This window comes from Tupaia chinensis, unplaced genomic scaffold (genome assembly GCF_000334495.1).
Source record: "Tupaia chinensis unplaced genomic scaffold, TupChi_1.0 Scaffold000201_2, whole genome shotgun sequence".
Taxonomy (NCBI): Eukaryota; Metazoa; Chordata; class Mammalia; order Scandentia; family Tupaiidae; genus Tupaia; species Tupaia belangeri.
In genome coordinates, this window is record NW_006159677.1 from 246,521 (window position 1) to 256,071 (window position 9,551).

Consider the following 9,551-nt stretch of genomic DNA (forward strand, 5'->3'; position numbering starts at 1 on the left):
GGCAGGCGGGATGGCGGAGGAGCAAAGGCAGGCATCTCTATATTACTCAACTCCCCCCCCCCAACACACACACACAGAGCGTCCCCGTCCCACGTCGTGACATGCCACAGCCACCAAGCGTCAAAGACTTAAGCGGGTCGGACGGAGGGCCTCTGGCTCTGGACAGGGTTCGAACACAGGCCGCAGAAAGGTCTGGGAAGGTTGCGCTTCTCCTGGGGGAGCGCCTGGCACGGGCCTCATCCTCGGCCGCTGCTGGGCTTTCCTTCCACCGTGCCATTCCCTGGGAGGGGGTCGCGTCTGGATCTTGGGGGATGAGCACAGGGTGGAAGGCTGGCGGAGGAGAGGAAGAGGCCAGAACCTCCCTGCCTCCTCCCGGCCCATCTCTGCAGACAAGCACCGCCCATACCCAGGATGCACTGCCCCCAGCCCCTCCCCGCATCAGAGAGACACCCCCCCAGCGATGTATGCATTCGTTGTATAAAAATGAAGTTTGAATGATTAATATAAACTATTTTAATACAAAACACAAGAATCTTCTTTTTTTTTTTAACTTAAAACTACATTTTCTTTCTTTTTTTTTTTTGGGGGAGAGGTTATTGCTATAGGGCGCGTGCACTCGCCAGACAGAGAGAGACAGAGAGACAGAAAGCAAGAAATCACCCCCCAGGGCGGATGGCCACGCCACAATCCCTTCTCCTCCATTCTCCTCTCGGGATCTTGGGCACGCACGCACACGCGCCTGGCGTGAGTTTTAAGCCACCAGGTTCGGGACGTGAACCGCAGTCGACTACGTGGGAGTCCAGCGACAGAGCTATGACGCTAACTGCTGGTCCCAACATTTATGTTTCTTATACGCCATATTACACACTGCCTGGAGGTAACTTTTTTAATTGCTGGAGGGCCTGTGTGCTTGTCAAAGAGAGAGAGTGAGAGAGAGAAAGAGAAGGAGAAAGCACTCCCCAGTAGGGTGTGCTTATGCTGCAGTCACACCCCCTTCATTTCCCCTCCTGTCAGGATTTTGGGGGCACACACACACACACACACACACACACACACCCCTAGTACGTTTTCCAAGCTTCCAGGCCCAGGATTCGAACCACATAGTTGGCCATGTTGGGAACCGGCTGCCTGAAGCATGAGGTTGCGGGACTGTCCTCCTGGAGGTAATGTTAGCGACTCTTTTTGTATTGCAGTCTTTGGACCGTGACCTGTCACGTGAGGTCAGGTGTGGACTTTTCCACCTGTGTCCTGTTGGCACTCAAAGAGCTTGGGAGTTTTGGACTAGGGAGGTTTGGACTGTAAAGTTTCCATAAATCTCATGCATGATTTCCTCTAAGTTTTATTTTAAAAAATTCAGGACCAGCAGTTAGCATAATGGCTATGTTGCCGAACTCCCATGTAGCCGACTGTGGTTCGAGTCCCAGACCCGGTGGCTTAAACTCACGCCGGGCACGTGTGCGTGCGTGCCCAAGATCCCGAGAGGAGAATGAAGGAGAAGGGATTGCAGCGTGGCCATAACCCCTGGGGGGTGATTTCTCACTTTCTGTCTCTCTGTCTCTCTCTGTCTGGTGAGTGCACACGCCCTATAGTGAAAAACCTTTCCCCTCCCACACACACAAAAAAATTTCTTCCATTATTGAGAGAGACAGAGACAGAGATACAGGCACCCACAACAGGGTCTTTTGTCTGCTTGCTTTTGCCGTAGGGTATGTCCACTCACCAGAGAGAGACAGAGACAGACAGTGAGAGGGAAAGTGAGAAATCACCCGCCGGAGGGTGGAGGGATGACTACATCACAGTCCCTTCTCCTCCATTCTCCTCTTAGGATTTTGGGCACACAGACACACACACCTGGTATGATTTTCAAGCCTCCAGATCTGGGACTTGAACCACGGTCTACCATGTGAGAGTCCAGTGCCCTAACCACTACACAACCTCCTGATCCTTAATTTCCCTTTTTAAAAACATATTCCACACTACATTTGTTAACAATGAAGGCCACCAAAGTCCACACTTTAGGGGGGACCGGCAGGTGGCACGGTGGTTAAGATGCTAGATACTCCCACATGGTCAACCACAGTTCGAGTCCTGGACCTGGTGACTTGCTTTCTCTCATTCTCTTTCTCTCTCTGGTCAAATTAAAATAAATGAATGAGTAAATAAAATTTAAAATAAACAATTATTCGATGCCGCAATCCTCCAGCCTCCATAGGTTTTTGCCATAGGGCGGGCGCCACCACATCCCAAAATAAACAATTATTTAAAAATAAAAATCCACACTTTAGGGACAGCCAGTGGCATGGCGGTGAAGGCTCTGGATCCTGCATGGCCGACCACATGGTTCAAGCCCCCGACCTGGCTGCTTGAAAATCGTGTGCGTCGCCGGGCGCGTGTGCGTGCGTGCCCAAGATCCCGAGAGGAGAATGGAGGAGAAGGGATTGTGGCATGGCCATCCCCCCTGGGGGGTGATTTCTCACTTTCTGTCTCTCTGTCTCTGTCTTTCTGGCGAGCACACATGCCCTACAACAAAAAACCTCTAAAAAAAAAAAAAACAAAGAAAGAAAGAAAATCGTGTGTGTGTGTGTGTGTGTGTGTGCATATGCGTGTGTGTGTGCATATGTGTGTGTGTGCCCAGAATCCTGGGAGGAGAATGGAGGAGAAGGGATTGCAGTGTGGCCATCCTCCCTAGGGGTGCGGAGATTTCTCACTTCCCACTATCTCTGTATCTCTCTCTATTGAGCTTACACTCTCTATAGCAAAAAAAGCAAACAAACAAACAAAAAAAGAAAACTAAATAAAAACTAATCAAAACTTGGTTTGTCCCAGGATCCTTCAAGGCATGTCATCATCATTTCTTAGACTTCTCTGGGCTCAGACGGTTTCTCGGCCTCTCCTTGATGAACTCGGCAGTTTCAAGGATGGCAGGTCAGGTGTTGTGTAGACTATCCCCCTCCACTGGGATTTGTCTGTTGTTTTTCTCGCGTTTAGACTGGGGGTTGGGGGGGGGAACCACAGAGGTGAAAGGCCCTTCCGATCACACGATCGCACCGAGTCAGAGGTTCACGCTGGCGGCGTGACTCAGCGCAGCTGGTGTTGACCTTCAACCCCCAGGGGATATCTGAGTCTGAAAAACTATCTTTAAAAAATAAACTAAGGGCCAGCCAGTGGCAAGGTGGTTAGGGCACTGGATCCCACATGACTGAGTGCACAGTTCAAGTCCCAGACCCGACGGCTTGACAAACACATGTGTGCGTGCATGCCCAAAATCCTGAGAGGAGAAGGGATTGCGACATGGCTGTCCCTCAAGGGGGTGATCTCTCACTTTCCCCCCCTCTTTCTGTCTCCTTCTCTCTGTGTCTCTCCCCAGCAAGTATCTACTCCCTCTAGCAAAAGTAAAAACATTAGGGACCAATAGGTGACGTAATGGTTACGTCGCTGGACTTCCACGTAGTCGACTGCAATTCGAGTCCGGGACCTGGCAGTTCGAAGCTCACGCAGGGTGTGTGTCCATGCCTGTCCAGAGTTCCGAAGAATGAGGGAAAGGGGATCTGGGAGGTGATTTCTCGCTTTCTATCTCTTTGTCTCTGTCTCTCCAGCAAGTGCACGCACTCTATAGCAAAAATCTCTCTCTCAAAAAAAAATGTTAATAAATAAATAAATTTGGGGCCTGCCCTTTAGACTTGTGGTTAATAAAGCCAGATCCCACGTGGCTGACTGGTTTGAATCCTGGTGTCGGCAGCTTGAAAAGCATACCAGGCACGTGTGTGTGTGTCCACCCCAGCTCCAACGGCATGGACACATGGAGAAGGGATTGCGGCATGACCATCCCCCTCGGGGGCGATTTCTCCCTTTCCCTCTTTGTCTCTTTGCATCTTTGTCTCCACCAAACACACTCACCCTATGGCAAAAAAAAAAAAACTTTGAAAAGGAGCTGGCAGATGGCGTGGTGGTCAAGGCACTGGACTCCCATGTGACTGACTGCAGTTCAAGTCTCAGACCTGGCAGCTTGCTTTCTCACTTTCCCTATCTGTCTCTTTGTGGTCAAATTAAATATGAATAATTGAGGGACCAGCAGTTAGCGTAATGGCTGTGTCGCTGGACTCTCACGTAGTCGACCGTGGTTCGAGTCCTGGACCCGGTGGCTTAAACTCACACCGGGCGCGTGTGCGATTTCTTGCTTTTTGTCTGTCTCTCTCTGTCTGGCTGGCAAGTGCACGCACCCTGTAGTGAAAACCTCTCAAAAAAAAAGAAGTGAATAAAAATAAAATACATCTTTTAACATTTAAATTTAATTTTAATTAAAATTGATTGAGGGTTTTCGATAACTGATGGCGGACATCGAGTCTTTGTCTTCCCATCAGGAAAATGGGTTCACATCCACCCTCTTAACCTGGGAGAATGATTTGAGGTTAGAATACAATAATGGGAACCAACTTGTAGCCTATTGCTTAAGGCAGCTAAATCCCACCTGGCCGACCACATGATTCGAGTCCTGGACCCAGCAGCTTGAAAATCACACTGGGCAAGTTGTGCCTGCCCAAAATCCTGAGAGGAGAATGGAGGAGAAGGGCGTGTGGCATAGCCATCCCCTTTGGGGAGTGACTGCCAGAGAGAGACAGAGAGACAGGAAGCGAGAAATCACCCCCCAGGGGGGATGGCCACACCGCAATCCCTTCTCCTCCATTCTCCTCTCGGGATCTTGGGCACACATGCACACGCGCCTGGCGTGAGTTTAAGCCACCGAGTCCGGGACTCAAACCGTGGTTGGCCATGTGGGAGTGTCCAGCACCTTAACTCCACGTCCCTCTCTCTCTCTCTCTCTCTCTATCTATATATATGTATTTATAAAATTCCAGAATTAGCCCTTGGTAAGTCCCCTTTTCCCAGTTACAGACGAGGAGGCCCTGCATTTTGGGAGTTGGGGGTGAGCACGGGGATTCCTCGGGGCCCGTGGAATAGCCTCACTTCCCTCTGTCATTGGGGGTGGGGCCTGGTGGGGGCTGGTAGGCTTGGTTCACCCCCAGCATGCCCCTAACCCTTTCTAGAAGACAAGTCGTTTGTAGTCTATGATCAAGGCCGGAAGTGATTCCTGAGGCTTCCTTCCTCCTGTGGAGGAGCCCTCAGACTAAGCCTGGCAGCTGTCCCCTCCTCCAGCCACAGGCCTTGCATCAGGTCCCCTTGAGGAAGGCACCGAGTCACCTCTCCGCACGGTGACCACATCTCTGGCTCCATTTCCAGATGAGGCCCACACTCTATTCAGCGTCTGACCTCAGTTTTCAACATGATTCAACGTCCGTTGCCTAATTCTTCTTTATTTAGAATTTGCCAGGGAGCGCATGTGCTTATCAGAGAGAGACAGAGAGAGACAGAGAGAGAGAGAAAGCACTCCCACAAACCTCCACTGGGCTGGGGTCATGCTGCCATCCCTTTTCCTTCATCTCTACCTCTTCTTGGGATTTTGGGTTCGCACACGCACACCCTGCACACACTTTGTCAAGCCTTCAGGTCCGGGACTAGAACCATGTGGTCGGCCATGTTGGATCCAGTCACCTTATTCAATGTCTGGCCCCCATGATCATTTTTTGTTTTTGTTTTCGTGTTCTTGATGTGTGTTTGCTTTTTTTTTTTAACCATATGGCATGTACACTCGTTGGAGAGAGACAGAGGGAATGTGAGAAGTCACTCCCCAAAGGGGATGGCTATGCCACACGCCCTTCTCCTCCATTCTCCTCTCAGGATTTTGGGCAGGCACAACTTGCCCAGTGTGATTTTCAAGCTGCTGGGTCCAGGACTCGAATCATGTGGTCGGCCAGGTGGGATTTAGCTGCCTTAAGCAATAGGCTACAAGTTGGCTCCCATTATTGTATTCTAACCTCAAGTCATTCTCACAGGTTAAGAGGGTGGATGTGAACCCATTTTCCTGATGGGAAGACAAAGACTCGATGTCCGCCATCAGTTATCGAAAACCCTCAATTAGTCAGAGCCAGTGGTGCATCGTTTCACTGGCCTTAGAAAACATTTATTTATTTAGATTACTTATTTTATTTTATTTATTATTATTATTTTTCATTTTGACCAGAGAGAGAGACAGAGAAGGAAAGTGAAAAAGCAAGCCATCAGATCCAGGACTCGAACTGCAGTCGGCCATGTGGGAGTTCAGTGCCTTAACCACCACGCCACCTGTCGGCCCCAGAAAACATTTGTTTCTTGTTGTCTCCTAATTCTTTACATATTCATTGTACCTAGAAAAGGCAGGAAGATTATTTGTATTGATTTATTTATATTATTTTTCACCATTATTATTATGTTTCGATGTTGCTGTTCTTATAGGGTTTGTGCACTCTCCAGAGAGAGAGAGAGGGAGAGAGGAGAAAGCATTCCCATTGGGGACGGTCACCGTACAATCCCTTCTCCTCCATCTTTCCCTCCTGTCGGGAGCTTGGGCACACATGCATACATACACTCTTGGCATGAAACCAGCAGGGCCGGGATTCAGACCCTGGTCAGCCACGTGGAATCCAGCTTCCTCTGCACAGAGCCTAACCACTGCACCACAGGGCTCCCCCCTTGTCTTCGTCTGTAATCCATCCCCTCCCCATTCAGTAAGCCAGCTTGGGTTGCAGCTGAACTAGAATTCGAGGGCCCAAGCTATCTGATCCAAGTAGTGTTTTAGCAAAGGATGACGGAGCCAGCAGGTGGCATGGGAGTTAAGGTGCTGCATCCCACATGGCGGACTCAATGGTTTGAGTCCTGGACCCGGCAGCTTGAAAATCACACCAGGCATGTGTGTGTGCATGCCCCAAATCATGAAAAGTGAATAGAGAAGGGATTGGGGCATGACCATCCCCCCTGAGTGGGTACCTTCTCACTTTCTCTCTCTTTGTCCCTCTCTGGTGACCACATACACCCAGTAGTAAAAACTTAAAAAAAAAAAAACAAAAAAAAAAGCGAAGTGATGCATGGTGATTGAATGCATAAAAGAAATTAAAATAGGGGCCAGCAGGTGGCGTGGTGGTTAAGAGCATTGAACTCCCATATGGCCGACCATAGTTTGAGTCCTGGACCTGGCTTTCTCTCTTGTCTCTCTCACTCTGTCCCTCTCTGGTCAAAAATAAATAAATAAAGTTAAAGAAAATCATTTTTAAAAAGAAATGAAAATAAAATAAAAATAAATAAGGTTGATGGATTATCTTCAGACTCCTCTGAGTACATGAAATCCCATCTCCCACGCCCACTCTATTTTAAAGGACAATTCTAATCCTGGAATAGTTGTAGAAAACTATTTTTAAAACTGTACAGGAAGTGTCTGGCAAACAAAGAACCAGCCTCTTGAAATAATGCAATAAATAGTCCTGCCCCCTTATCAGATCTGGTCCCTTTGAAACAGGGTGCTTTTAGTATTATTATTTTTTTTTTTTTTTTTCCTCCAGCAAAATTTTCCCCAGTCCATACGACTGGAGCTGTACAAATTGTATCATGCACTGTTGTTGGAAAAAATCTAAAAGGAAGTGGAAACGCGATCCTTATCACCAGCTTATTCCAGAGAAATTACGTGATGTGGGCTCGGCCCGGTCTCAGCTGTGTTTACGTTTAACGGGTCTTTAAATATCACTCTTTGGTTTGCTTTCGGGATGACACGTGCCCCGTGCTGTCTCTTTGTGACCTTGGGCCTACTGACTAAACGACTTAGGCCTCAGTTTGCTCATTGGATCAAGGAAGTTGAGCTCATCAAAATTGTTAGCTCTTGGGACCAGCAGTTAGCGTTATGGCTATGTCACTGGACTCCCATGTAGCTGACTGCAGTTCGAGCCCCGGACCTGGTGGCTTAAACTCACGCCGGGCGTGTGTGCATGCGTGCCCAAGATCCTGAGAGGAGAATGGAGGAGAAGGGATTGAGGTGTGGCCATCCTCCCTCGGGGGGGGGGGGGCGTAATTTCGCACTCTCTGTCTCTCTGTCTCTGTCTCTCTCTGTCTTTCTGGTGAGCACACACGCCCTTATAGCAAAAACCTCTTAAAAAAAAAAAGAGATTATTTTTGCCATAGGGGCTGGAAAGTGGTGTGGTAGTTAAGAGTGCTGGACTCCCACAGGGCCTACCGTGGTTCAAGTCCCGGACCTAGAAGTGGCTGACTTTCTCACTTTCCCCTTCTTGCTCTGTTCCTCTCTGGTCAAATTAAAATAAATAAATAAAGCTAAATAAAATAATTCTTTAATACAGAAAACAAGAAATGGAAAATTATTTGTTGACAATAACGTTTGTTGATGTGCTTGATTGAGACAATATACAGTGTACTCTGGATGGAAAAATCTCATTTTGTATGCTGTAATGATGTACAGTGAATGAATGCAAATAAATAAATTGAAAAAAAAATTCTTTTTTTTTTTGGAGAGATTTTCACTATAGGGCGCGTGTACTCTCCAGATAGAGAGACAGAAAGCGAGAAATCTCTCTGTCTAACTTTCTGTCTGTCTGGTGAGCGCATGCGCCCTATAGCAAAAACCTCTCAAAAAAAAAAAAGGAAAAAAATAATAATAAGTAAAATTAAATCATTTTTTAAAAACTAGGATACTGCAAAAAATACTAGTTTAATCAATAAACTATTTTATGACCTTCCAATGGTTTTTCTATGCCAATTTTCCCCTGGGAGAAAGAGCCCTTTCTGAGACCAGAAGCATGCACACTTTGGTGATCCTGGTCTATGATGAGGATTACTTTATACTAAAGACAAAAGGCAGAGTTTCCACTAAGAGAGCCAAAAATGGACCCAAGACAAGAAGTAGCCTTTGTTCGATTGTAAACATACTTTTCAAAGAAAGCAAAGATCCTCCTTCTTAGAGAACAACATGGTAGACCAGAAGTCCACTTCCTCTTCCGGTGCAAGATTCTAGGATGAGAGAATTATGATTTCTCCTCTCCTGAGGTAGACCAGAGAAGACACTGGCAGTATGAAGAAGCCATGGCCATCTCGGAGAAAGCACAGCCCTGGGACCAGCAGGTGGCGTGGTGGTTAAGGTGCCAGGTATTCCCACATGGTCAACCGTGGTTCAAGTCCTGGACCTGGTGGCTTGCTTTCCCACTTTCCCTTTCTCTCTCTCTGTCTCTCTCTGGTCAAATTAAAATAAACGAACAAATAAAAATGAAATAAATAAATCTTTACAAAAAGAAAAGAAAGGAAAAGAAAAGGAAAAAAAGAGCACAGCCCTAGAGTCAGATAGACTTGGCATAAACCCTACTTTCCTTGACCTCTTGCTAGCAGTATGAACTTGGGGAGCTTAAATTCCCTGTTGCAGTCTCCGTTTTCCCTCCTCAGAACTGCTGTGATGATCCACAGCTCAATTTCCAGCAAGTTATTATTATTTGAACACTGATTTATTTCATTGTATTTATCATGGTTATTAATTTTTTTTTTTTACTTTTTTTTTTTTGGAGAGGTTTTCGCTATAGGGCGCGTGCACTCGCCAGACAGACAGAGAGAGACATAGAGACAGAAAGCGAGAAATCACCCCCCAGGGGGGATGGCCACACCGCAGTCCCTTCTCCTCCATTCTCCTC

The 9,551-nt window shown here is 47.4% G+C and overlaps 1 protein-coding gene across 2 annotated transcripts in view; it reads left to right on the forward strand.

Annotated features, from left to right (window-relative positions):
• EPS15L1 (epidermal growth factor receptor pathway substrate 15 like 1) overlaps positions 1–479 on the forward strand; it is a gene marked incomplete at its 5' end in the record, with an annotated part of 101,740 nt that extends 101,261 nt beyond the window's left edge. The window contains 1 exon segment of one of the 2 annotated variants that reach the window (XM_027771316.1): positions 28–479. 2 annotated transcript variants of the gene reach the window in all.
• Positions 480–9,551: the final 9,072 nt, after the last annotated feature.